The 22998-nt window shown below is 44.8% G+C and overlaps 1 long non-coding RNA gene across 1 annotated transcript; it reads right to left on the bottom strand.

Annotated features, from left to right (window-relative positions):
• Positions 1-4954: 4954 nt before the first annotated feature.
• Positions 4955-11527, bottom strand: LOC112557246. The gene is made up of 3 exons (XR_003097925.1): positions 11449-11527; positions 10921-11018; positions 4955-5038 (listed from the first exon to the last, which is right to left on the bottom strand). It is a non-coding gene; the product is annotated as an uncharacterized LOC112557246 (long non-coding RNA).
• Positions 11528-22998: the final 11471 nt, after the last annotated feature.

The raw sequence follows: 22998 nt of genomic DNA on the forward strand, positions 1-22998 counted from the left end.
TGTCTGTTGAAAAGGTAACAGGATGGGTTTTTCTGCTGATCTATGGGTGAAAGGATATAGGATTTTGTTTTCATTCTAACATGATTCTTGGGGAGTAGCACAACTGATCTGACTATTTGACCCTATTGCATTTTTTTACAGCCAAGAAGAGCGACGTTGTAGCAGGAAACTCATGGGCTGGCTTACCAGGACCATTGCACTGCTCACAACATCCTGCATCCAGCAGTTTGCCGAGAAGGAACAAGGCCGGGCTTGATAACCTCTCTAGTCACAGAGGAGTGGATGCGAGTGGTTAGGCAGCGCTGGCGTCCAATCTGAGAGGCCGATGGTTCAAATCCCAAACAGCGCGCAACTTCCCCGTCGACCCAGCTGACTCATAGTACGTGGGAAAAATACGGCGCAGGTAGAGGGATCGGCACCACCCTCGCCGGAACCTGGCCCCGAGAAAGTGAGGTCTCTAACACCTCTACCCACACCGACTTGAAGAAGGGTTAGTGGACGACTTTCCTTTTACCCTATTCAACCTAGATCTTGCTCCTGTGACTTTTTCATTTGTCACTATCAGGGATCATCAGTTTGACGCTTTGAGTCGTGGAGGCCATGACAAGGTCATAGACGACGGGAAGTGAGGGGCATCCAAAAGAATGCCTTCTATCAGTACATAGCAAGCATAGCAGTAGAAAGAGGGAAACGTGCATGGACGAGGGGGGATTATTTGAAGGGAAACCATCATTAGTTTGTTCGTTTGGAAGTGAACAATAAACTGAACGCTTCACCAGTTCCTGTTACCTTTTTCAGACATCCTTGGGGGTGGCGTGTGTACTGTAACGGTTTGAGGCTAAGAAAGCTATAAGTGATGACTATGGGATGAGGGGGCGCTACTCTGTGGCTTGACCCGGCTCACATCATTCTCTACGTTTTTTGACGTGTTTGAATTTACGGGAATTTCGTTCCTCCAGCTTGTGCATGAAATGGTTATAAGTGTTACTTCAATACGTGACTGTGGGACACCGTTATTGCGCGTTGTGAGTCCCTGTACGGGACGAAATTTCTTTAGCAAACGCCGTCCAGTTTTGTGACCGTCTGGTAGATCTTATAGATAGTAACAGAAACGGACTGAACGGTCCTTACATGTGCGCCCTCAGGCTATTGGTGAACCAACACTCCTTCAGTGACTGCGTTCGGCCTACAGGTGATTCTATTACATCCCAATACTAGTTGCATCGGCGATAGATCTGCCATGATCGTGTTGAGCAGTTGTACAGTCTATGGTGTGTGACCTGTCGCAGACTTTACACACTTCCATGGTTAGAGTGGCGCTGTAGTCATGTAGTCTGTAGTCATGCTGATCTCAGCGGACTTTCTGCTCTCGCTGCGGCAAGGAAGGCCACCACAGGCCCTTATGTGATTTCTGACATTCCGACAAGGGCGGCAAGAAAAAAGAACTGAGAGGATCTAGAGGAGGGAGTCAGACTACAGACCTGAGAGGAGAGGTGTCGACACTCCATGCCAGCATCCCTGTCGAATGTGCGCTCTCTCCACACAACGGAGTGAAACTCTCTGCGCCATTAAATTCGATGGAGACTACCGCGGCTAGTGACCTCTTCTGTTCACTGAACATGGCTAACGAGGAGGAGACATTCGACTTGAGGATCACAACGATTCGATTTGACAGGAATGCACAAGCGACAAACAAGCTGAGGGGGGCTTGTGTATGCTGCAAATGAATGGGCACGAACTACACTAGTACGAGAAAGACTAGTACCACCAATTTGATGCAGATACTGACAGTGTCCTTCGGCCCGGATATATGTCACTTCCGTGCATTCGTGCCAAAACACCTCGTCGGTCTCGTCTAATGTTGCCGGCAGACTTCAACCTTGCAGCATGCGCCCTCTGCGCCACACGCTATAGATCGAGCGACCACAAGGACTCACGTGATCCAGCGTGTCTTTTTGCTCAGGTGATCTTTCACACGCCTGATGATGTCAGCTACAAACTGCTTCCCTAGTCTCGGTCAAATACGCTCACGTGTCCACCGCCTCGCACAGACGCCTAGACCGGTGTTTCCGGTTAATGTGCGGGGCGCTCTATGTTTCACCAGGTGCGGCCGCCGCTGGGCAGATCGGGACCACACACATTGTTCATCTCGCATACCCACATACAGACAGCTCCTTAAACGTGAAAGCCACAACACTATGTATTGAGACCTGGACAAATGAAGCAACTGAGATGCTCAGAGATGCCTAGAGGTCACTGACTGAGCGTCTGTTCTTCACTACCTGTGGAGACGACTGGATGTCTGGCAGACACAATCACCTCTTACATTACCTTCTGTGAAAGTCTGTCATCCCTACCAAGCCAGATCTGCAGCTATCCAAATAACAACTATGGCTAGCGCTAAGCGGACTGAAGCACTGTCTCAATGAAAGAAGATAAGCTTTTATGCGGAAGACAACAGAAAGTGAAGAAAAGGAGAAGAGACGTTCAGGGGCAAAGTCAAGAACGGCTAGAGTGGAATCAGAAAGAAGGTAGAAAGCAATTAATTGAGGGCAACGCAAGAGAGCTTGGAAGGCCGTGACACCATGATGTGTAGAGAACGCAAGACACAAAGAGTAAAGTGTGATGACCCCGTGTCATTTCGTTAATGAGCTTCAACATTTCTACGCGCGCGGTTTGATGTGAGAGACTTTTTCAGCAATGAAGCAGAAAATATCTGTTCTTCACTGTCGGCAGCCACTTGTCACCATCTGTGAGGAGATGTTGTCAGAATTCTCTCTCATGTGAACCACGTAAAGCCCTGGACCTGACCACGTGAGAGGAAAGTACTCAAAGAGTGTGCTAGTCAGCTGATGGTGTTTTTACCAGACTTTTTCAGCTCTCCCTTGACTCTCATAGTGTCCCCCGCGTGTGGAACATCCACATAATACCAGTGCCAAAGAAGCCTCATGCTACCAACTTGAAAGACTTTCGACCTGTGGCTTTTCACGCTGTTGTGCCAATGTTTGGAGAGAGTTGTGGGCAAGATTGTTAATCCCCACCATGGCTGATCGGCCTGGATCCTTTGCAGTTTGACTACAAACCGCCACGCAGGGGGTGTCTGATGCAACTCTCACGCTTTTAAATTACTATCCCCCCCCATACAACACTTGGACACTTCTGGCACCTATGTTCGGGTCTGTTATGGACTTTTCCAGCGCCTTCAACACGGTCAGCCACACCTTCTTGTACAGCGCAATACTAGCCTGGATGTCAACACTGGCCTAGTTCTATGATCAGATCATCCTGAAAGACCGACCACAGAGGGTGGGTCTCAGAGTTCCACCGACAGGTACTATAGGGTCCAGCACTCGTCTGACGGGTTTATTTGTCAGTGGATGGATGATTCTGTCAGATGAGCAGATCCTCACTACGGTACCCTCAGGGATGTGTGCTTTCCCCCATCCTGTTCTCCTGTATATACAAAATGGATTACTATTAACAGTGCTATTCTCAAACTTTGTTTAAATATGCAGATGACATGCCCTTGTGTGCTGGCCTGAAGACGAGCAGTCCCTGTCACGTACCTGCCTGTGTTGGGGGGCTGGAGGAGTGGTTGACCGCAGCTTCTTGGATTTGAACGTTGAAAAACGGTCAGGAGATGGCCTTGGAAAGCCCACGAAAGGAAGAGATGGCACAACCCTCTCTCCCCCACCACTCCAAATCAAGGAAGCGGTGCAGAGGGCTGCTGTGTTTAGTACCTTGTACAGTGATCGACGGAGGCTCTCTTTAGCGCTCACGTGAACCAAGTGTACAAAAAGCCCAGAGAGGCCTGTACCTTCTGAGGAGACTTCGCAGCTTCGACGTCGCTCTGGGTGCTGGGACTTGTACAGGTCTCTTGTTGAGAGCATCCTCTCATTCAACATCGCTGCCTGGTATGTCACCTACTAGTCAAAGACAAGGCAATTCTGGCCAGATATCCCCAGGCAAATAAATTATTGGTCAAGCACAGCTGCCACTTTCTGACTGTGTACCTTTCATGCAGTCAGAAGGATGGCAATAACATCATTTTCGGACCTGTGGACACCCTCTCCACACCAACTTCAGCTGTTGCCTCAGCAGGCGCTATAAGGTACCACGCATACAAGGCCGCCAAGAGCCAGCCGGGCCCGGACAGCGACCTCTCCGGGCCCTTGTACTGATCGTAAATTATTTTCCCAGTATATAATGTATTGTTTACAATTCGAATCTCAATATCTACACTCAAACTCAACTTCTGGCATGTGTAACTGCTTGGGTGTTCTGTCCTTAGACCTTTCTTTAAAAGAAAACCAGAAAAGAGAAGAAGAAAAAAAAAATCCACTGCCAAGGCGGCCCCTTGACAGCCGCGGGCCCGGTACACCAGACCCCCCTGTCCCCGACGAACCCTCTCGTCAGGCCTGGTTCAATACTTTTAATATTTAAGGAGATTAAGAAGGTTTTGTAAAAATGACAGAAAATATAAATGTTTAGCATATTTTAGCTGAATCGTAATAGTTCATAGAACAAAGTTCTACTGTACTAATATTGTCATTTTACTGCTGACTAAAAACTTTATGAGCTTTTCTCACAAACTTCATTATTGTCAGTCAATGAGACGCTAGTCACTCTCATTGACACTGTGTTCCTGCCTTGTCAAATGCTATTTGCCAATTAAACTCGTTACTATACTGTATGGTAGTGTGCGACATCGCAGTTAGTGGGGATGGAACATAGCACGCACACAGGAGGGTGGAGGCTGGCGATTGTGGGGTCGGGTGGTCGCTGCCGGGTGACAGCACGTGACAGAGGAATGTGTGAGGGGGTCGACTAGCGACAGGATGCAGGTGCGCGGATGTGGATGACACGCCTAATCAACCATCTAAACAAAGTTATGCAGAGGGCACCCGAATCACGAGGTCAGAAGGTTGGAGGACTTACGGATACATGTATCACATCTTCAGTGTCCCTGCGCAGCAAACATTCTTCCTGCGATAGGCGAGCTCCGTGACCACTTTTGTACGTTGACCTCAGCTCTGTTCTGTAAGCAGCAAATGTTGTTTAACTCGAGATACATGCATACGAAAAAAATAGAAAGACGAGACAAAATGGCGTATCATACGACTACTTCTAAGATGTTAATCTGTTCCTATTCCTTTGGCTAAGGAGCATACACATATTTTAGTTACAGAGTCTTACAAAAACAAGTGCGAGCATGACAAGCTGTGAAATTATAGGTCACGAATCACATTCGCATACACAAACGCATACACTCCATTCACACTTACCACCAGACTTCCTATATGGCACCAGGCCTCCTCAGACCAGGCCTCCCTTTTCGTATACTTGAAGGAACGACGGGTACCCCTAAGCTTCTAATGCCAAAGCGAGAAGTGATGAATCAAATTTTTTCTCAAAGTTTGCCCAGGCCCTTCCTTTTGCACCAGACCCTCCTCTCTGCACCAGACCCTCCCATCGACCTGGAACTTTTGTTAAAAAAGTTTTGCACCAGGCCCTCCCTTGTGCACCAGACCCTCCTCTCTGCACCAGACCCTCCCATCGACCTGGAACTTTTGTTAAAAAAGTTTTTGCACCAGGCCTCCCTGTGCACAGACCCTCCTCTCTGCACCAGACCTTCCCCCTCGACCTGGATATTTGTTAAAAAAAAAAAGTTTGCACTAGCCTCCCCCGGGTTTGTTTGCTTTTGTTTGGTTTTGTTTTTTGGTGTTTTTTTTTTTTTTGTTTTAGTTTTTTTTAAATGATTAGGGTTAGAGTGTTTCTGCAGTTCACATTAATTCACGCAACTGGCTGCGTTCTTCATCGACGTGCGAGTCGAGTGATCCCACGCCTAAAGTTGTTTCATTTCTTTTCATCTGTTTTGCAACGATATTTGAAAGGTTTCAACAAAATGCGAAATGAATAAAAAAAAAAAATTGTAAAGCTAGGGGACAGCCACGCGAGAATGTGCCTCTCTTTACACTTTCGCCGATGTCACCCCGAGGGGAGAGTCCGGGGCGTTACTGAGAGCCTGACTCGGCAAAAGCTTCCCCTCCGGTTTGATAGACTTTTTTAGACTCTCGACGCGGAGGCCAGCTACCCCTCACTAAACCGTTCACTCGGTGGTAGTGACGAGCGGTGTGTAGAAAGGGCATCGACGTAATTACTGGGAATTTCTCGTTGATAGAAGATTTCAAACCCCCGTACCTATCACGAAGGACGTTCAAGGGGTTTGCACAGTTTTCAAAGCATGGTCACATTTACCACTTGATCCTTCTAAGGTATCCAGACCTGTTAGTGCTCAATCTCTTGTGGCTAAACGCCACTTCTCCCTCTAAGAAAGTTAGCACGATGCGTGAAGAACGGTGAACTATTTTAACAGGCTAAAGACTCGCCCGTTATCAGAATTATCAGACACAATCGCTGCACCACCTAAGAACGGCCACCGAATCAAGAAAAAGATAGCAATATGTCAATCCTTACAGTGTTCGGACTGGGTGTATTTAATCGTCTTCGAACCTCTGACTGTCGTTCTTGATTAATGAAAATTTGCTTGGCAAATGCTTTCGGAGTTGTTCGTCTTGCGAAGACGACCCTGCGAAGAGCCGCGCCCGCTCAGGCTTCGCGCAGTGACCGTCGCGAGACGGACCGCACGCCCATGCCTGAGATCCAACTACGAGCTTTTTAAGCACAACAACTTTAATATATCGCTATTGGAGCTGGAATTACCACAGGTGGCACAGACTTGCCTCCAAATAGATCCTCGTTAAAGGGTTTCAAAGTGTTACTCATTCAATTGCGGAGCCTCAAAGAGTTCCGTCATTGTTATTTTTTCGTCACTACCTCCCGAGCTGGGGTAAGTTGCGCGCCTGGTGCCTTCCTTGGATGTGGTATCCGTTTCTCATGCTCCCTCTCCGAATCACACCCTGATTCCCGTTGTCAACATGGTAGGTCTATCACGTACCATCGACAGTTGATAAGGAGACATTTGAAGATGCCTCGCCGGCTCGAGGCCATGCGATCGGCACAAAGTTATCCAGAGTCATCAAAAGGGACGGGGCCGAGACCCGACTGATTTTGAAAGCTATAAAGCGCTCTTTCCGGCTTTGACGGTCGGAGTTGGTTTGCATGTTTAGCTCTAGAATTGCCACAGTTATCCAAGTAGAAATGAATCATCTAAGGAACCTCGACTGATTTCATGAGCATTCGCGTTTCACCGTACGAGACATGCTGTAACTTTTGAGAACAAGCATATGACTGTAGGATCAACCAGAATGCTGTTGGGTGTACACGTAACGACTCCACGAAGCAGTCGCCGCTGGAGGCGGGTCCGGCGTTCGTGGGTGCTTTCGCTCTTGCAACCGAATCATCGGTTCAACATTTCCACTTGCTGTGCTTTCACCCGATCGACACGAGCGCGCTCTTTCACTCGGAGACACAGTCAAGCGTTATTCGATACGCCGACGCGGCTGGCCGAAAGGAGCACGACGAACCCCTCTCTCTGCTCAACCAGCCCACGCCTGAGCCGTGGGAAACGCGACAGCGAAAGCCGCGCGAATCGCCAGCGAGCCAACCCGTACCACACCTTCTTCGGTCCGCTTCGAAACCGGCTCGCCAGATGACGGGACGCAGACAACGATCACTTTCGACCGAGGGCGTCGCACGCCGAGCGAGCACTCATTTGCCAACGATAAAACCACAACTGGGTGAGCACTGCATGGCTAATGGTAACCTTTCTCCATTTGCCATGTTCACTTTCTGGCGCCTTTCGGCACACCTGCTCCCATATATATAGCGTCGCCAACTTATCTCTTCCCTGCTTGTGCCACGCCTCCCCATGCACCAGACCCTCGCACCAGACCTCCGCTCAACGTACATTTTCGAAGTTGGCACCAGACCCTCCGCACCCGACCCTCCGCACCTGACCCTCCGTGTAAGAAAAATTTTCAAGTTTGGCACCAGACCCTCCGCACCTGACCCTCCTCTCGAACGTACATTTTTCAAAGTTTGGCACCAGACCCTCCGCACCTGACCCTCCGCTGTAAGAAAAATTTTCAAAGTTTGGCACCAGACCCTCCGCACCTGACCCTCCGCTCAAACTTACATTTTCGAAGTTTGACACCCGACCATCCGCTCAAAAAAAAATTCTAATTTGGCACCAGACCCTCCGCACCCGACCCTCCGCACCTGACCCTCCGCACCAGACCTCCGCACCAGACCCTCCTGTTCGGTAAACTTGAGGGAAACGAGTTCCCCTAAGCTTCCAGTACCAAAATGAAGGTTACTAATGACTAGAGTGTGTTTTCAATGTGTTGCACCAGACAATCCGCTTTGCACCAGACCCTCCTCTTCGAACGAACATTTTTACAAGTTTGGCACCAGGCCCTCCGCACCTGACCCTCCGCGAGACACAGTCAAGCGTTATTCGATGCGCCGACGCGGCTGGCCGAAAGGAGCCACGACGAACCCTCTCTCTCTGCTCAAACCTGCGCGCGCCTGAGCCGTGAGAAACGCGGCAGCGGAAAGCCGCGAATCACCACCAAGCCAACCGTACCAACCTTCTTCGGTCCGCTTCGAAACCGGCTCGCCAGATGACGGGACGCAGACAACGATCGCTTTCGACCGAGGGCTTCGCACGCCGAGCGAGCGCTCATTTGCAGATGAAAAATACAAAACTGGGTGAGCATTTCATATATAGAAACCTTTATAGCCACGTCCCTTTCGCGCACCTTTCAGACTGCCTGCTTCCCATGTATATAGCGCCGACCTTAACCATACCTGCCTTGTGCCACGCCTCCCATTGACCAGGCCCTCCGGCACCTGACCCTCCTAGGCACCGGCCCTCCGGGTACCTGACCCTCCTTAGGCATCAACCCTCCAGGCACCGACCCTCCCAAGGCACCAGGCCCTCCGGGCACTGACCCTCCCTAGGGCACCAGACCCTCCGGGCACCTGACCCCTCTCTAGCACCAGGCACTCCGGGCACCTGACCCTAACTCTACCGGCACCAGACCTCCGGGCACCTGACCCTCGCTAGGCACCAGGCATCGGGCACCTGACCCTAACTCTACCGGCATCAGACCCTCCTCTTGAACTGAAACTTCCAAGATGATGGGTGAATTCTCATTTGGTACGGTTATCGGCTGGCTATTGTTGTGATCTGGTTTTTTTGTCGGTGTACAGAGACACAACGTTGTTCGGAATGCGATCAACCGGCGAAAGTAGAAAGCGTTGCTGCTATGGACAACATTTGTTCAATTTTTCCCCTATTACTTTCCTTTTTTTTTAAACCAGGCCCTCACGCACCAGACCCTCCTCTTCGCACCAGACCCTCCTCTGCACCAGACCCTCCTGTATGCACCAGACCCTCCCATAGCACCAGGCCTCCATTTTAGTATACTTGAAGGAATCGAGGTACCCCTAAATTTCTAATACCAAAGCGAAGTTAATGACGAGTAAAGTTTTTTCAAAGTCTTTGACCAGACCCTCCTATCTGCACCAGACCCTCCATCGAACTGGAATATTTTCAAAGTTTTGCACCAGGCCCTCCCCTGGGTTTTTTTGAAGAAAAAAAAAGAAAAAGCGAAGTAGTAAAAGAGAGAAAAGTAGTGTGCTGTTCTTTACCGGTGCACCCGGTAGCTGCATCACCACCTTTCCCCTTTGTACTGAGGAGGGGACTCAGCCCATCGTCGGAGATGCCGTCCGTCTGCGAATGCGGACAAATCTCCTGGTCCAAGGCTGAGTCTCAATAGATCGCAGTGAGGTGGCTGCTCTACTAAGTACGACACCCCGACCGAGAACTAGGTCGTCTACGAATGATTTGGCATCTCCACGTCGCATGGGGTGAAAATCGTCCTGGTCCCCGCCGCGCACTGCTCGGCGCGAGTGGAAGATGACCCCTTCCTGTGGCTTCACCACCGCCGCGGCTGTGACACCGCGGCGTGTATCGCAGCGGCACTGAAAGTATCTTACATATTCGTTACATATTCGGGCGGGATTCTGACTTAGAGGCGTTCAGTCATAATCCCTCAGATGGTAGCCTCGCACCATTGACTTATCAGCCAAGCACATAAACCTTTCGGGACGCCTGCTCCCCATGTATATAGCGCCAACCCTAACCATCCCTGCCTTGTGCCACGCCCTCTCCAATTCTAACCGGCGCGAGCCGTTCAGGCCCTCCCTAGGTACCAGACCCTCCCGAATCCTTCAGCGTTGCCGGTGTACAGCGCTGCGAGAGACCGTTGTGAGTTTTTTCCGATTTTTTGCCCATCGTTTGAGAAAGACAACTAGGGCCTACAGCAAGCGATGCTCGTTAACAACGATTTCCATTTGAATTCCCTGGGGGAAATTAATTATCCATTTTATTTCTATGATTTTTTCGGTCAAAACAAGACTTGCATGACCATGAGAAATTAGAGAGAGGATAAAATATGTTACTTTTGTTCATTTTTTATTTCTACACTTGTATTGCTTTATTTGCTTCAGTGCTGAAAGTGCACATCAAGATAGGGTGAACATGGTGCTTAGAAGATTTATTTTCCAATGATCAGCGAAACCAAACCCATTTGACTGGACTAAAATAGAGATGGAAAATGCAAGACTGGATAGCAGACTTCTCGATTCATTTCAAAAACTGACACCATTGCTCTATTGATGACAGACAGGTGTATGTTGAAGATGACGTGTTTAATTAGCTGAGGCTGAACCTTACACAGTACTTGTCTCATACATTTCATACATCGCAAGTCTGTTACATGCCACACACTAATTCTTACACAGGAACGCGTTATGTTACAGGTCCCACCGTCACATGTCGCACGCGTTATTGTTACAGGTCCCACACGTCACATGTCAACGTTATGTTACAGGACCCACACGTCCCCAGGCCACACGTCATCATACTCACACGTGTTGTTGTTTGCTCACCTGCATCTCCTACATCGCGGAGGAAAATGCCAACACCACGTGTTTAGTGCAGACTTCAGTGCGCGTGCTGAGTCAGAACAGTTTTGTACATCAGGTACCTGTGAGAGTTTAGAAAAACAGTTACACAGAATACTTAGACAAGCTCACGTGCGTGTGCGCCAGGTATTCGGTGGGAGTTTAAAGAAGCCGTTACACAGAAACAACAGACTGGGACATCTAATCTAAAAATGTTATTTCCCCGAAGGCACATTTCACAAAATACGAGTTGCTTTATTATATTACAGTTTGACTATCATGCACTCGACTAACCTTTAGGCTAGGGCAACGGCCGTGAGATATGTATGTGTAAACCTTGACATAAACTGTGTATTAAAATATCAGAAAATATTTCAGAAGCGAGTAGAATGAAAGGAGGCAAGAAATCTGATTTTTTTTTTTAAATATCAAATTTATCACGAATTTGACAAGAGCTTTCATTAGGCCACGTGCGTTTGAACTGCTGACAATAAAACACATCTGGATACTTACGACTCCTGTACAGTGCACTCAGTACCAGTCACATTGCCTGAGGTCACACCTTGCACCACGTGGACAATAAGAAGAACAGCAGAAATCCCAATGGAGCAGGACCACTTCAGCTTCGTGTTCATTTTCTGACCCTGCAATAATACTGTACTTTATTCGTCTTCCTGTAAACAGTAATATTCCTGGGATGATAGATTAATCCCTATATTATCTACCTTGATGGGTGTTAGTTCCTTTGTGCACTATTCTACAGTAGCTGCATGGAAGAAAGAGACTGCTCATGTAAATGCCACTGAAGACGATGTTACACCTAGATTTTATTCCAAGAGTCAGTCATTCCATGGAGAGCCAACTGTCAGCCTGTTTATTTTAGACTGTAAGCAGGGCCGCCTGAGAGCCACCCGGGCCCGGACAGACCTCTCCGGGCCCTTGTACTTGTAATCGTAAATTATTTTTCCCAGTATATAATGTATGTTTACAATTCGAATCTCAATATCTACACTCAACTCAACTTCTGCATGTGTAATGCTTGGGTGTTCTGTCCTTAGACCTTTCTTTAAAGAAAAAGAAAAGGAGAGAAGAAAAAAAAAATCCACTGACTAAGGCCGGGCCCCCTTGACAGCCGCGCGGCCCGGGTACACCAGACCCCCCTGTCCCCCCCTCTCGTCAGGCCTGCACGCATAAGGAAAGCTGCCTACCAGAGGTCCTTCGTGCCAGCAGCCATCACCATCCTAAATAAAGGCACAAGGACTCAGGAGGAATCAAACAGAGACTGAAGAAGAGAGAGTGCTGACATCTATTGTCAAGCCTCACCTCGTGTGTCATTCTTGTCAATGACATTTTCTGGACGCAGCCGCGGTAAAGTTGAAGAAAGAATGAACAAATAGCAAAATAAACAACTGATCAATGCGTACGTGTCATCTACGGTGTCAACGATCACCGCAACTAAAAATATATCCATGGTATTATATTGCCATGGCATAGCGTCGCACGAACTGTTTCATCTACACTTTGTGCGAGTTTGTTGCCTGTCTCGTGGTAAGTCGCTGCGATCTGCGCGGTTCGGACACGATAGGGACTGTCATTTCTGGTACTGTCATCTGACACCACAGACACTGTTACTTCTGGCACACAGGCATTGTCACAAAGAGTTCTGTGGTGATGGTTTGGAAGAGTAGCATACCACCCTGGCGTTTCCTCTTCACTGTTCGTCATCCTGAAGGTATGGCGCCTCCGCAGTTGAATGTCCTTTATCTTGGGTATATACCAAATGATCGTCTAGGTACACAAGAAGGACTGAAATTAAAACAGTTCGGCATGGTGGTCTGCATTAACCTCTGGAAAGTGGCTGGTGTGCGACGTCAGACCCATTGGCATCCTGGAACGGGCGTGTTGCCAGCGGCCTAGCCAGTCCTTTTGTTGACAATGTCTTCTCCAGATGAGCTTCATGCACGGCTGCCTGTACTGCCTGCGCACATCTGCGGAGAGTCCATTATCCGATCAAGGACGTTCTTCCCTAGTAGAAGCGACACGCGCCTCCTGCGCTCACTTGTGACCACATCGACCAGGTCCTTGACCACCAGGATAGGAACGTCCTCAGACGCTGGCCGTAAACATGTCCACCACCGCCACTCCCGAGTTTGTTTTAGTTGTAAGTCCTGTATGTGCCCTCATGCCCACTCGTCAGTGACCGTCATTACCTCACTGCCGGTGTCGAGCAACGCCATCACTCAACTGCCATAAAATGACAACCTCCGCGTCGGACACTTTCCAGTCAGGCCAGCTACACTTTATTTCCCTGTCATCCTGTTACGGAAACGGGGGCAGTCACTTTCCCTGACCGGTCGGCTGCAGTCCTCCGAGATGGTGTCAATCGCCGCCACTTCGACGCTCTGCGCCGCCTTCTACTCGCTGTTAAATTCTGGAGCTTCGCGCGTATTCGTCGACCACCTCATCACGTTGCTGTGGCACTGATGTCGACATCTTTCCGTTCGCCGTACGCCTCCACTACGACACCCAAGATCTTTCTCGGCGTATTCTTGTGTCATGCGGGAGCATCATAACTCGACGTCTGGCAGGTCCCTCCAGCGAGCTCAAGATGTAACCACGAGCCGCATTCTGACACATCGGGTTTTATGGCGAGAGCTAACTCGACCTCTGTTTCAATCTCGTCGACACTCGTTGGTCCACCGGCAAACTACTGAAGCGGACTAACTAGTATGCTCGTAGAGCTCTTGCCACCCAACGGATAGCATCATGGTCCTCTCTATGTACTAATCTTCTGTCGTGGGCTTCTGCCCGTGATGAACAATGTTTTTTTTTGTTCAGCAGTGCTTTTAGGCCCTTGGTCACCCAAGGTTTGTTGTTAGGATAAACATACACTGCTTTGATGGACTGGTGCAATCAAAACTATTTTACTCCTCACTTTTACTCCTAACTGTGTGTTAAATGTCTGTATGGGTATGTGAGCAAAGACAAATTTCTGCCCTGGGTCTCCTGGGCAGACCATAAAGTCTGTTTTGATTTTTTTTTTTTTTTTTTTTTTTTTGATTTTTGATAATTAGTGTTTATATATAGAGAGAGCAAAAAGGAAAAAAAAATTCGGTTTCTTGTTTGTTTGTTTTTTTTTAAAGATGTTGAGGTCGCTGATATTTAACTCTCTGTCGATGCCCTTGATGGCTGAAATCAATGGCGACTAGTAATTCACAGCATCTTACGCCTTTACCGTGCTGCGCGTGCTGCTACTTAATGAGCAGTGTTGCTGAGAGTGATCTGCCCCTTGGAGACTGGTACCTATCACGCCAGATACTTGGCATCGCCATCTTTTACACTGCGTTTTGCATGAGAAGCCATATTAGGACCATGTCCTTGTGACAGGGCAGACCACTCGTGGGCCGTGTGCAAAATATTGACGTGGTCAACATCGGCGCTGCTCCTTGTCAACCTTATCTGGTTTCGCTAATTTCGCTGGAGAAACAATAAGATCCGGGAGCTATGCGGACAGACAAATGTATATACTCTAACCCTTGAAGGCAGAAAAATATCAGGCAAATAGATAACAAAAAAGGATTTAAATATTGAAATTGGAGGGGTATGTTCGCGATTTTTGCTTGCCTGACTGTATGGGTTGTTGTTTATGCCTGTGGGTGTTTTTGTGTGTCTGAGGGTGTCAGTGTGTGTACTACTCTCATGTGTGTGTGCATGCAGATTAAAGCGTCAAAAATAAAAATGTCGAGAATATTCAATAAAAATCTGAGATCGTTACGGCCATGAGTTTTATGTGAAACGAAGAAAACTGCTGTTTTGTAAAATAGATTGCAAGATCACGTGGATAATGTTTGACAAAAGCAATGCAAAGAAACCTTCCATAGAAAGGAAGCGTTCCCAAAAGTACGGTAAATCGCATAACACGAGTGGCGGGTGACATAGTGGGATGGTTGTCAGACGACACCAAGAAAAACAGTTGTTTGTGAAATTTTCTATTGAAACACAAAATGCAAATCATCGTGTGGCTTAATCTTTATTCTTCATGTCCATGGTTCTGGGAGGCGGATAGCAGAGTGGTTAGAGCGCTGGTGTCTGAATTGAGATCGTGCTGGTTCAATGCCCGATTAGCGCAGCAAATTTCCCTTTGTCGACCCAGCTGGCAAGAATGGGTACCTGGCTCCTTAGAGAATAGAGGCAGCGAGGGAGAGGAGGTGGGCATCGAAAGCTGGCCCCGAGAAAAGCGAGGTCTCTAAGACCTCACCCCACCTAACGACCTGAAAACTTACAGTCTGCACTTGGTAAGATAACATTTGACAGCAGGAGAATGATCTGTATCTGGGGACCTGCTTTTTGTGGCCTATGGCTACCGATTCCTGCAGTGGTCACACCTAAAAGGGTTATATTTTGCAAGTTGACCGTGTAAAAATATTGCTGTTAGTTGTAGTTTGTAGCTTCTAACAACAAATCTTATGTTGTGGCTAAACAGTTTTGTTACATATTAACACACTTTGATGCTGTAACCCTATTTCGATGCTGGCCTGCAGCTGGCCTTGTGTAGTGTCACGTCGGTTCACAGTATTGAACTGACTACAGGGATTTCTTGGGAAATACCTTCCTTTAAGACAGGGATTTTAGAGGGGATTACCAAGTAGAATTTTGTTAGGTCCCGTGACTAAGACTATTGAGAGGTATCTTGCATTTTGCGTATTGTAAATAAAATCCTGCACCACTTAAAATAGTTTGTGGAATATAGATTTTTCTTCAAATGTTCCTCATTTATTGGATTCGAATTTTTCTGACGTTAACGGCCATAAAAAGATTTGATGATGCTAATAACATTGGAAAAAGCCGCCATGTAGTATGGGCCATTTCATCAGCAACAGACCCAAGTTAGTTTTACCTGCATGACTGACAAGCTGCGCCTGATTATACTCTTTTATCTGTTGACCACGCTATAGGAGTAGATTCACCTAATCAGGAAATGACAGGAGAACTGATTTGGAAGGAAAAGGACGGGAGCTTATGGCATGAATATGTAACAGCATGTCTTCGCACGTGTGCAGACGCTTGTATGGCTGCACGTCGAGCAATCATTAATTTTTGTTGTTGTTGTTGTTGTTGTTGTTGTTGTTGTTGTTGATGATGATGATGATGATGATGATGATGATGATGATGATGATGATGATGATGATGATGATGAGAGACGGGAGGAATATATTTTTGGTCTTTTTTAATGTGTGTAAATGTGGGTGGATGGCACTGTCATTTCTGTCAGCTACATGTCAGTCGAGTGACGTTGTCAGAGTATGTTAAGCGGATCTTAGTCGCCGTCAATCAAATGGCGCTGTCTGTTTTCATCAGTCATCCGTTACTCGGCTCTGTCAGGCAGATGACATGGTCACTGTAAGGCGGATTTCATCGTGTCATGTTGACCCAGTCAACCATCCAGCCAGCATTGACGTGGATATGTCTCTGTTGCTCTGACGACTGAATAAACTTTTATCCAGAAAAAAATTCACATCCAGTACTTCACAGTCTGCCATGTATGGCGAACAAAGGTACTGCTTTATTTTGTTTCTTTTCATTTCTTGATTCAACATAAAGAACTCGACGATATTATCTGTACAGTACAATCACATTATGCATGACTATTATAAGTACAATGCAACAATGAAAGCGTTTGATCATTTTGAATGCCAAAACAAATCTACACATACATTATTTACTTCTACCCTCGTAGAGTAGCATTGTACGATGGACATAAGACCAGCAAAGTGAAAGTATTGTATTTATATGATTATGTAAACATGTGTTTCCAGATTCTATGGGTGAGGTACCAAAAGCAGACAGAGCATGCAATGTCAAATGTGACATGACCGGCCTGAGCCATAAATGATTAGTGCTGGCGCTTCTCTGACAAGAAAAGTTTCGTTTGTCAAGGCTGAGAAATCATATCGTACATGACCTAATGCCCCTGTTTGGGTCTGAAACCCTTGGGGAGGAAACCTGCCAGTCAGAATATTTCATCCTGACCGAAAAAGCCAAAAAACACACACATCACAAAGCTGAAAAGTCAGTTTCGATCACCATCATGACGGCTGAATGCTCTACTGTCGGCGGACACAGATGAGCTATGTTATGATTGGAAACGAAAGAACAGCATTTCTGACCACTTTGTTCTTCAAAGCTTCATTCTTTTATCATTCTTTAAAAAGGAGATGAAATATTTAGAAGAAACGCAGTCTCGTGTCGGGTTTTGTTGTATTTGTGAGATCTATGGGCGAGAAAGACACCGCGTTTTGACAAAGTACTCCCAGAAGTTTGCTTGTGCTGTATATATATTTATATCCTCGCAAGAATTTACAATGGGTAGATCCATTGCTAAAATATTACCCTGCACTCATCAAGCATTTAACAGTATCATACATGTGCATAAAGGAAAAGACAGTTAAACCTGTACTATTTTAAGCGTTGTGTTAAGCCAAACACTATCTAAACAAAAATAAAGCGAATGTTCTGGACTAATTTAAAGACAATTTATAGATGCAGAGCATTCTGACAGTAAAGTTATATCTAAGGCGATGACTGAAAATACATCCTCAAAAAACGTTAGTACTTGCTGTGAGCACAACACACCAAAATAAAATATCATTTTTATTTTTTTAACATTTATTTTGTCTCACAAATACATAACACATAAAATATAATGTTTTACAATATAAAAGAAAAATATGCACATAAGGTAATAATCATTTAAAAGTGCATCCATCTGCCAAGCAAGCCAACAATGTAAAATCTTACACAACAAAGTATGTGTTCTTTTCACATCTCACATAAATCAAGCAGGCTCTCTTGTGCCACAGGCTAACGGTACATCACTAACAGGACCTCGTCGAAATGTTCGTCGCTGTCTGACGATAACAAAGCTTTGTCAAAGGCTCCATACACAAGGCTTGCCTCCTGGTGGTCATCTACAGCAAGAAACCTCATCATTTGTGTGCGTGCATGCGCGCATGTGAGAGCTGATTTATGAAAGAACTATCCGGAAATAATAGTGCACGTCAAGCTATCAGTCTATCTGCACTACAGCTTTGTGCCATAGGAACCATGCTTAAACGGTACACCGTAGTGAAAGGAGAACCATGCAATAGTATTGCGTAATAAGAACAGTTATGGACATGACATTGCAAAATTTGGAAAATGGAAGAAAATATTTTTTGAGACAAGTAATCCCCTCATTCCCCTCTAGCCCCCACCTCCAGTGTTTGTGGCTGGAGGCGGCAGAAGCTTGAGTGACACGCGCCTTAACACGCCATTGATGAGCGGGTATGGGGAACTTCAAGGGGAAGCTCACTGAAATCCACCCACCGTTAAAGCCTGCCTTATGTGCCAGTCGTCTGTTCAAATCCTCCTCGTAGGGGGACACAATGTCGAGGTTGATCGTCTTTTCCATCGGAGCAGTCATAGCAGTTGCGCCCCCTACTGCTCCATGGATTTGCTGTGAATAGAGAGAACTGCGAGAGGTTGTCTTGAAGGCTCTTCTCTAGTCCACATTAACGTCATAGCATAGTCCACATTAACGTCTCCAGGAATAATCGCTGGATATTTCTCTACATTTCGTGTCTTCTCCATTCATCTCCATGCACTGGAAAGGTAAGTAAGGAGTAAGTAGGTAAGAAAAGGAGTAAGGATGATAGTCTAGGTCACTTCTTCTTTCATTCTTCCGATTTCTCCCTCCTTTCTTTTATTTACAGATCAGTAAAGAATACTTTCACACTATGCACACACCCAGTAGTTACAGATCAGGGGAGAAAACGTGAAAACATCCAGTATTTACAGATCAGTGAATACTTTCACACTACGCAGGCGTCAGTGCTTACAAAATAACTGAAAAATAGGGTAGTGATAGTATACTTACCGTATGAGAGCTGGGGTGGAAATTGGTGTTTTACGCCGACTCAGCAACTAAGACTATATCACGACAAGGTAGCCAGCCCTGTAAACAGAAGTCGCATGAAGAGAAAGAACAGCGTGTCCGAGACGAGAGCTGAACCCAGGACAGCCAACCTTCACTAAATCCTTATACAAAGTAGCTTGCTCAATCTTAATACTAATTACTTAATACTCGTATTCAATAGTAATTACAATTATCCTATTCAATCCTGATCCTAATTATCCTACTTAATCCTGATACTAATTAGTCTATTTAATTATAATACTAATTAGTCTGCCCTGCTCAGTTTTATACGTTTCCTCTGTAAGCTTCTGACACTGAGTAGCTTACTCAGACTTAAAATATATAGTATTTTCTTCCTTCAACTTCTCCTTGTCGTTGGTGGTTCTCTTCTTTTTCTCTACATCTCTATATTCCTCTCACTCTTGCACTATCCCATTTTCTTAGTTTTTACACGGGAAAATTCAGTTACTGCGATTTTCCGTTACCATTCTTCGTCGCTCCTTTTGATTTCATGTATTTCTCCTATCCTACATTTTATATACTTCTTCTTGATTATTGTCAAAAGCTGTATTGGCACTGCCATCGTCGTGTATTGTCGATAAGAAAGATTGCATTTTCTTTAGCGTTTGTCTTCAATTGTGTTAGTGGAAGGCGCTGTGTGATGTGTTTGTGGCTGGGGACACTAGCGAGGTCATCAGACTCTGTGCCGACGAGCTATATAGCGACAGCACCTCCGAGCTATGGCTCCAGTGGTGGGAGAAGATGAAAGCTCACCTAAATTGCTGTCGTCAGAAAGTGACTCGTTATTTGTACGCAAACATTGTTGTGGCTAGGTCAGTGTGTACATTTTCTTCCAGATGCTTCTTGCGAAGATGTAGAGCACATGCACTTAAGGCTGTACTTTCACAGATGTATAGATAAATGGGTGGGTAGATCATGGTGTGCAATCAGAATGCCAACATCACATTCTTAAAGACATTACATCCTTGAAATTCTTTACATCTTTAATTTACCACCTAACTTAATACTTAAAAGAGATCTAAGGGGAAAAGGCAATTATGATATTTTTAACATGCTTTGAAACAACGGAAATAAACACTGAGATACTAACGGTGAGAGATTCTGAATTTTTCAGCGCTGAAGATGACGTGGAAAGGCAGTAACGACACTGAAGTCGAAATCCCAGAAGTCCGCACTGTATGTTATTATATGGACGAGATGGGAATATATCTGACAGGTATATAACGCTTTGTGTCTTGTGCTATCTTATGACCACTATGAAGCCTTATCGTCCGACCGTATTAGACTGTGAACCTATTCCACTATTATTGCTCAACTTCCTAAAAAATCGATCAAAATAACCTATAAATGAAACAAAATTCTTGAAAGCACTATAGTTTTCAGTTGCCTGTCAGTTTCCACTATATTAACACGTTCTGCTTTTACTGTAGTTAGACAAAACTCATTTTTTAAGGAACTGTACACCCTTTCCATAGTATCGTTATAATCAAGTGTGCGTAAGTGTGTACGCATGTTCTGGCACGAATTAATTCTTGCACAAATTCTTTTATTCATTTAAATTTTCACTTAACTGTTTCTCCACAGAAGTACATTCAGTGTAAAAATGGATGTTTTCATGGAGGTTAAAACTCGACGCAGTTGCATTAGTGAATGGAAAAGATTGCTGTATTTTTAGTTAACAGTGACATTTCCACTCAGAAACATCCACAGTTATGTAATCGTTTATAAAACGATTTTATCTGCCACTGTGATTTGCTCATATCCTGCAAATGAATTCGTTGTAACTCATTTACCACAGTAATATTTAGAAACATGATCGCAGTGTTAACATTTTCTTCCTAAAGCCTATTTTTTATCGCTGTCGTGAATCACCGTAAGTTTTCGCAGTATGCTGTACAGCCTATAATATATAATCTAATGGTTATTTTTCAAATGATGTTGTTTGTAATATTTAATAAAGCTGCTTATTCGTGTCACAAACTGTCGTATGTTGAGTCTTCGCATCGAGCAGACGACAATCTAATGAAGGCCATGTGTGTGTGTTTGCAAAGCGATATGGGTCGGAGATTAAGTCACATGAACAAGTGGCCAATCAGAAGGCTCGGTTAAAATCCCGACATGTGAATGTACTGGGAAAAATAAATTCGCGTCTGCTGAGAACAGCTCGATACCCCCGTATAGCTTAGTTTGTTGACCTGTATAACAATCCTCCAGTTCTTCACTTCCAGATCCACCATATAGAACTAAATAGGTCTCAGAAAAAGTTCTCTTGATAGACCACATATTTCTTTTTTTAGCTTATATGTTATAATAGAAGCCTTCCTTTTCCAATCCCTCAATTTACAATCCATTCCTCAGATTATGTTTTTACCATAATCAGAATGAGTATCCCTAACAGCTCCTCCACATATCTGCTTGTAATTTGGGTTATTTGTTATCAGACAACACACAATGTTATTAGTTATACGTCACTCATGTTTGTCTTTCCGCTCTGCAGGTATTCATCCAATCAGTGCCATCTGACTATATTTTAGTGTTTAATGGACTCATGAGGTGCATCTAATGAATGGGTAAAGCTTGATGCAAAATTCTATTTCTCCTAATCTTCCTTCCGTTCTTCCATTTCAAAAATTCACCATACACAAAGATTAAAATCATTAGGTGTTTGTACACATCTTAATATTCCCAGCTCTCCCACTGGCTGCATGAAAGTTTTTCTGTGACCATGTACAATATGTTGATGTCTTTATTGATGACAATTTTTATCCATGGTGATGTTTATCAGGAATGGAATGTGTCTGTGGCCCAGATTTGGGGAAATACAAGCTTGCGTTGAGCTTTACACTGTCATTAAAAGAACGCTCTAGTCCCTTTCCTAATAAAAGTAGAGGTCTCCTATTTCTTGTAAAGTCTGGACAGCATAATTCAATCCCAATGCAGTATCATCACACCCTTCTTCTCTAGAAATTGTAACAGCTGCCTGAGCCAACTACAATCTAAGATGTGGTTTTATTTGTGGCTCCTCTCTTACCTACTAATGGGCTCACTACATCAAACTCAAATACTATAAACTAACTACACTTTATACCTAGGCAGTTCACATTTTCTTTTCCCAAAAGTCAGCAATCATTATAATCATAGGCTGGACTCAGACTAAGGAGCTTGCTACTTCTATTGGTTCAAAAATCTGATCAGTTCCAAATTTCAAAAAGGTACTCTAGGGTACTCCTGTTCCAAAAAAATCTTGTAGCATTATTTCCCACTACATACTTTATGTGTACTTCTATGTAAAGGGGTTATGAGTATTTACTTAAAAACATACTGATCAACATACCTTTTTTGTTTTTGGTTTTTTTGGCCTTATTAAGTAAAGAGAGAGTGGCCACATGTTGTGATTCTTTATTAAACAAGGATCCACTGCTAAGCTGATGCTAGTGAAAAAATGTTAAAATGCTGTTATATACTTGTGCTTCCATTTTTTTTTTTAAAAGTTAGCTTTTGGGTGGACAGGGTTTTTTCTTTTTTTTTTTTCTTTTTTGGCAGTAGTCTCCCCTCCCTCATAACTTTTCAGGAAACAAAATTACAGAGCTATGTATATAGTGCCTTATGAGAAAGGGGAAAAATGAACAGCAACTACTCTTGATCAAAAGTTTTAAGAAACAAAAATAGTAAAAGAGTAGGCACACATATTTCAGGATTGTTATCATATTCAAGATTTTCTTTCTTCCTCTATCTTCCATGTCTTCTGAAAGTAAATAATACTGGATGCTTTTAGAAATCCAACTGATTTTAGCAGATACTGATAGATTTTAGTAACATAAATCTACTGTATAAATTTCTGCATCATGCATGCATTCATTTGTGAAATATCTGAGTGCAAAGTTTACATCTTTCATCCAAATAAACCTTTGCTACTGATTTTCATCTAAAAGAATTCAGTAATCATTCACCATTATGCTAAATCTTTAACACATTTTATGTGTAAATACAAAACATAAATAAGCCCTTCTGTCAAGTTTTGACATGTTTAACAGTTTAAGGAAGTTAATTGGTTAAACAGTTCTACAGTAAACTTTCTTTTCACTGAA

Source organism: Pomacea canaliculata, linkage group LG2 (genome assembly GCF_003073045.1).
Source record: "Pomacea canaliculata isolate SZHN2017 linkage group LG2, ASM307304v1, whole genome shotgun sequence".
In the NCBI taxonomy this organism is placed as follows: Eukaryota; Metazoa; Mollusca; class Gastropoda; order Architaenioglossa; family Ampullariidae; genus Pomacea; species Pomacea canaliculata.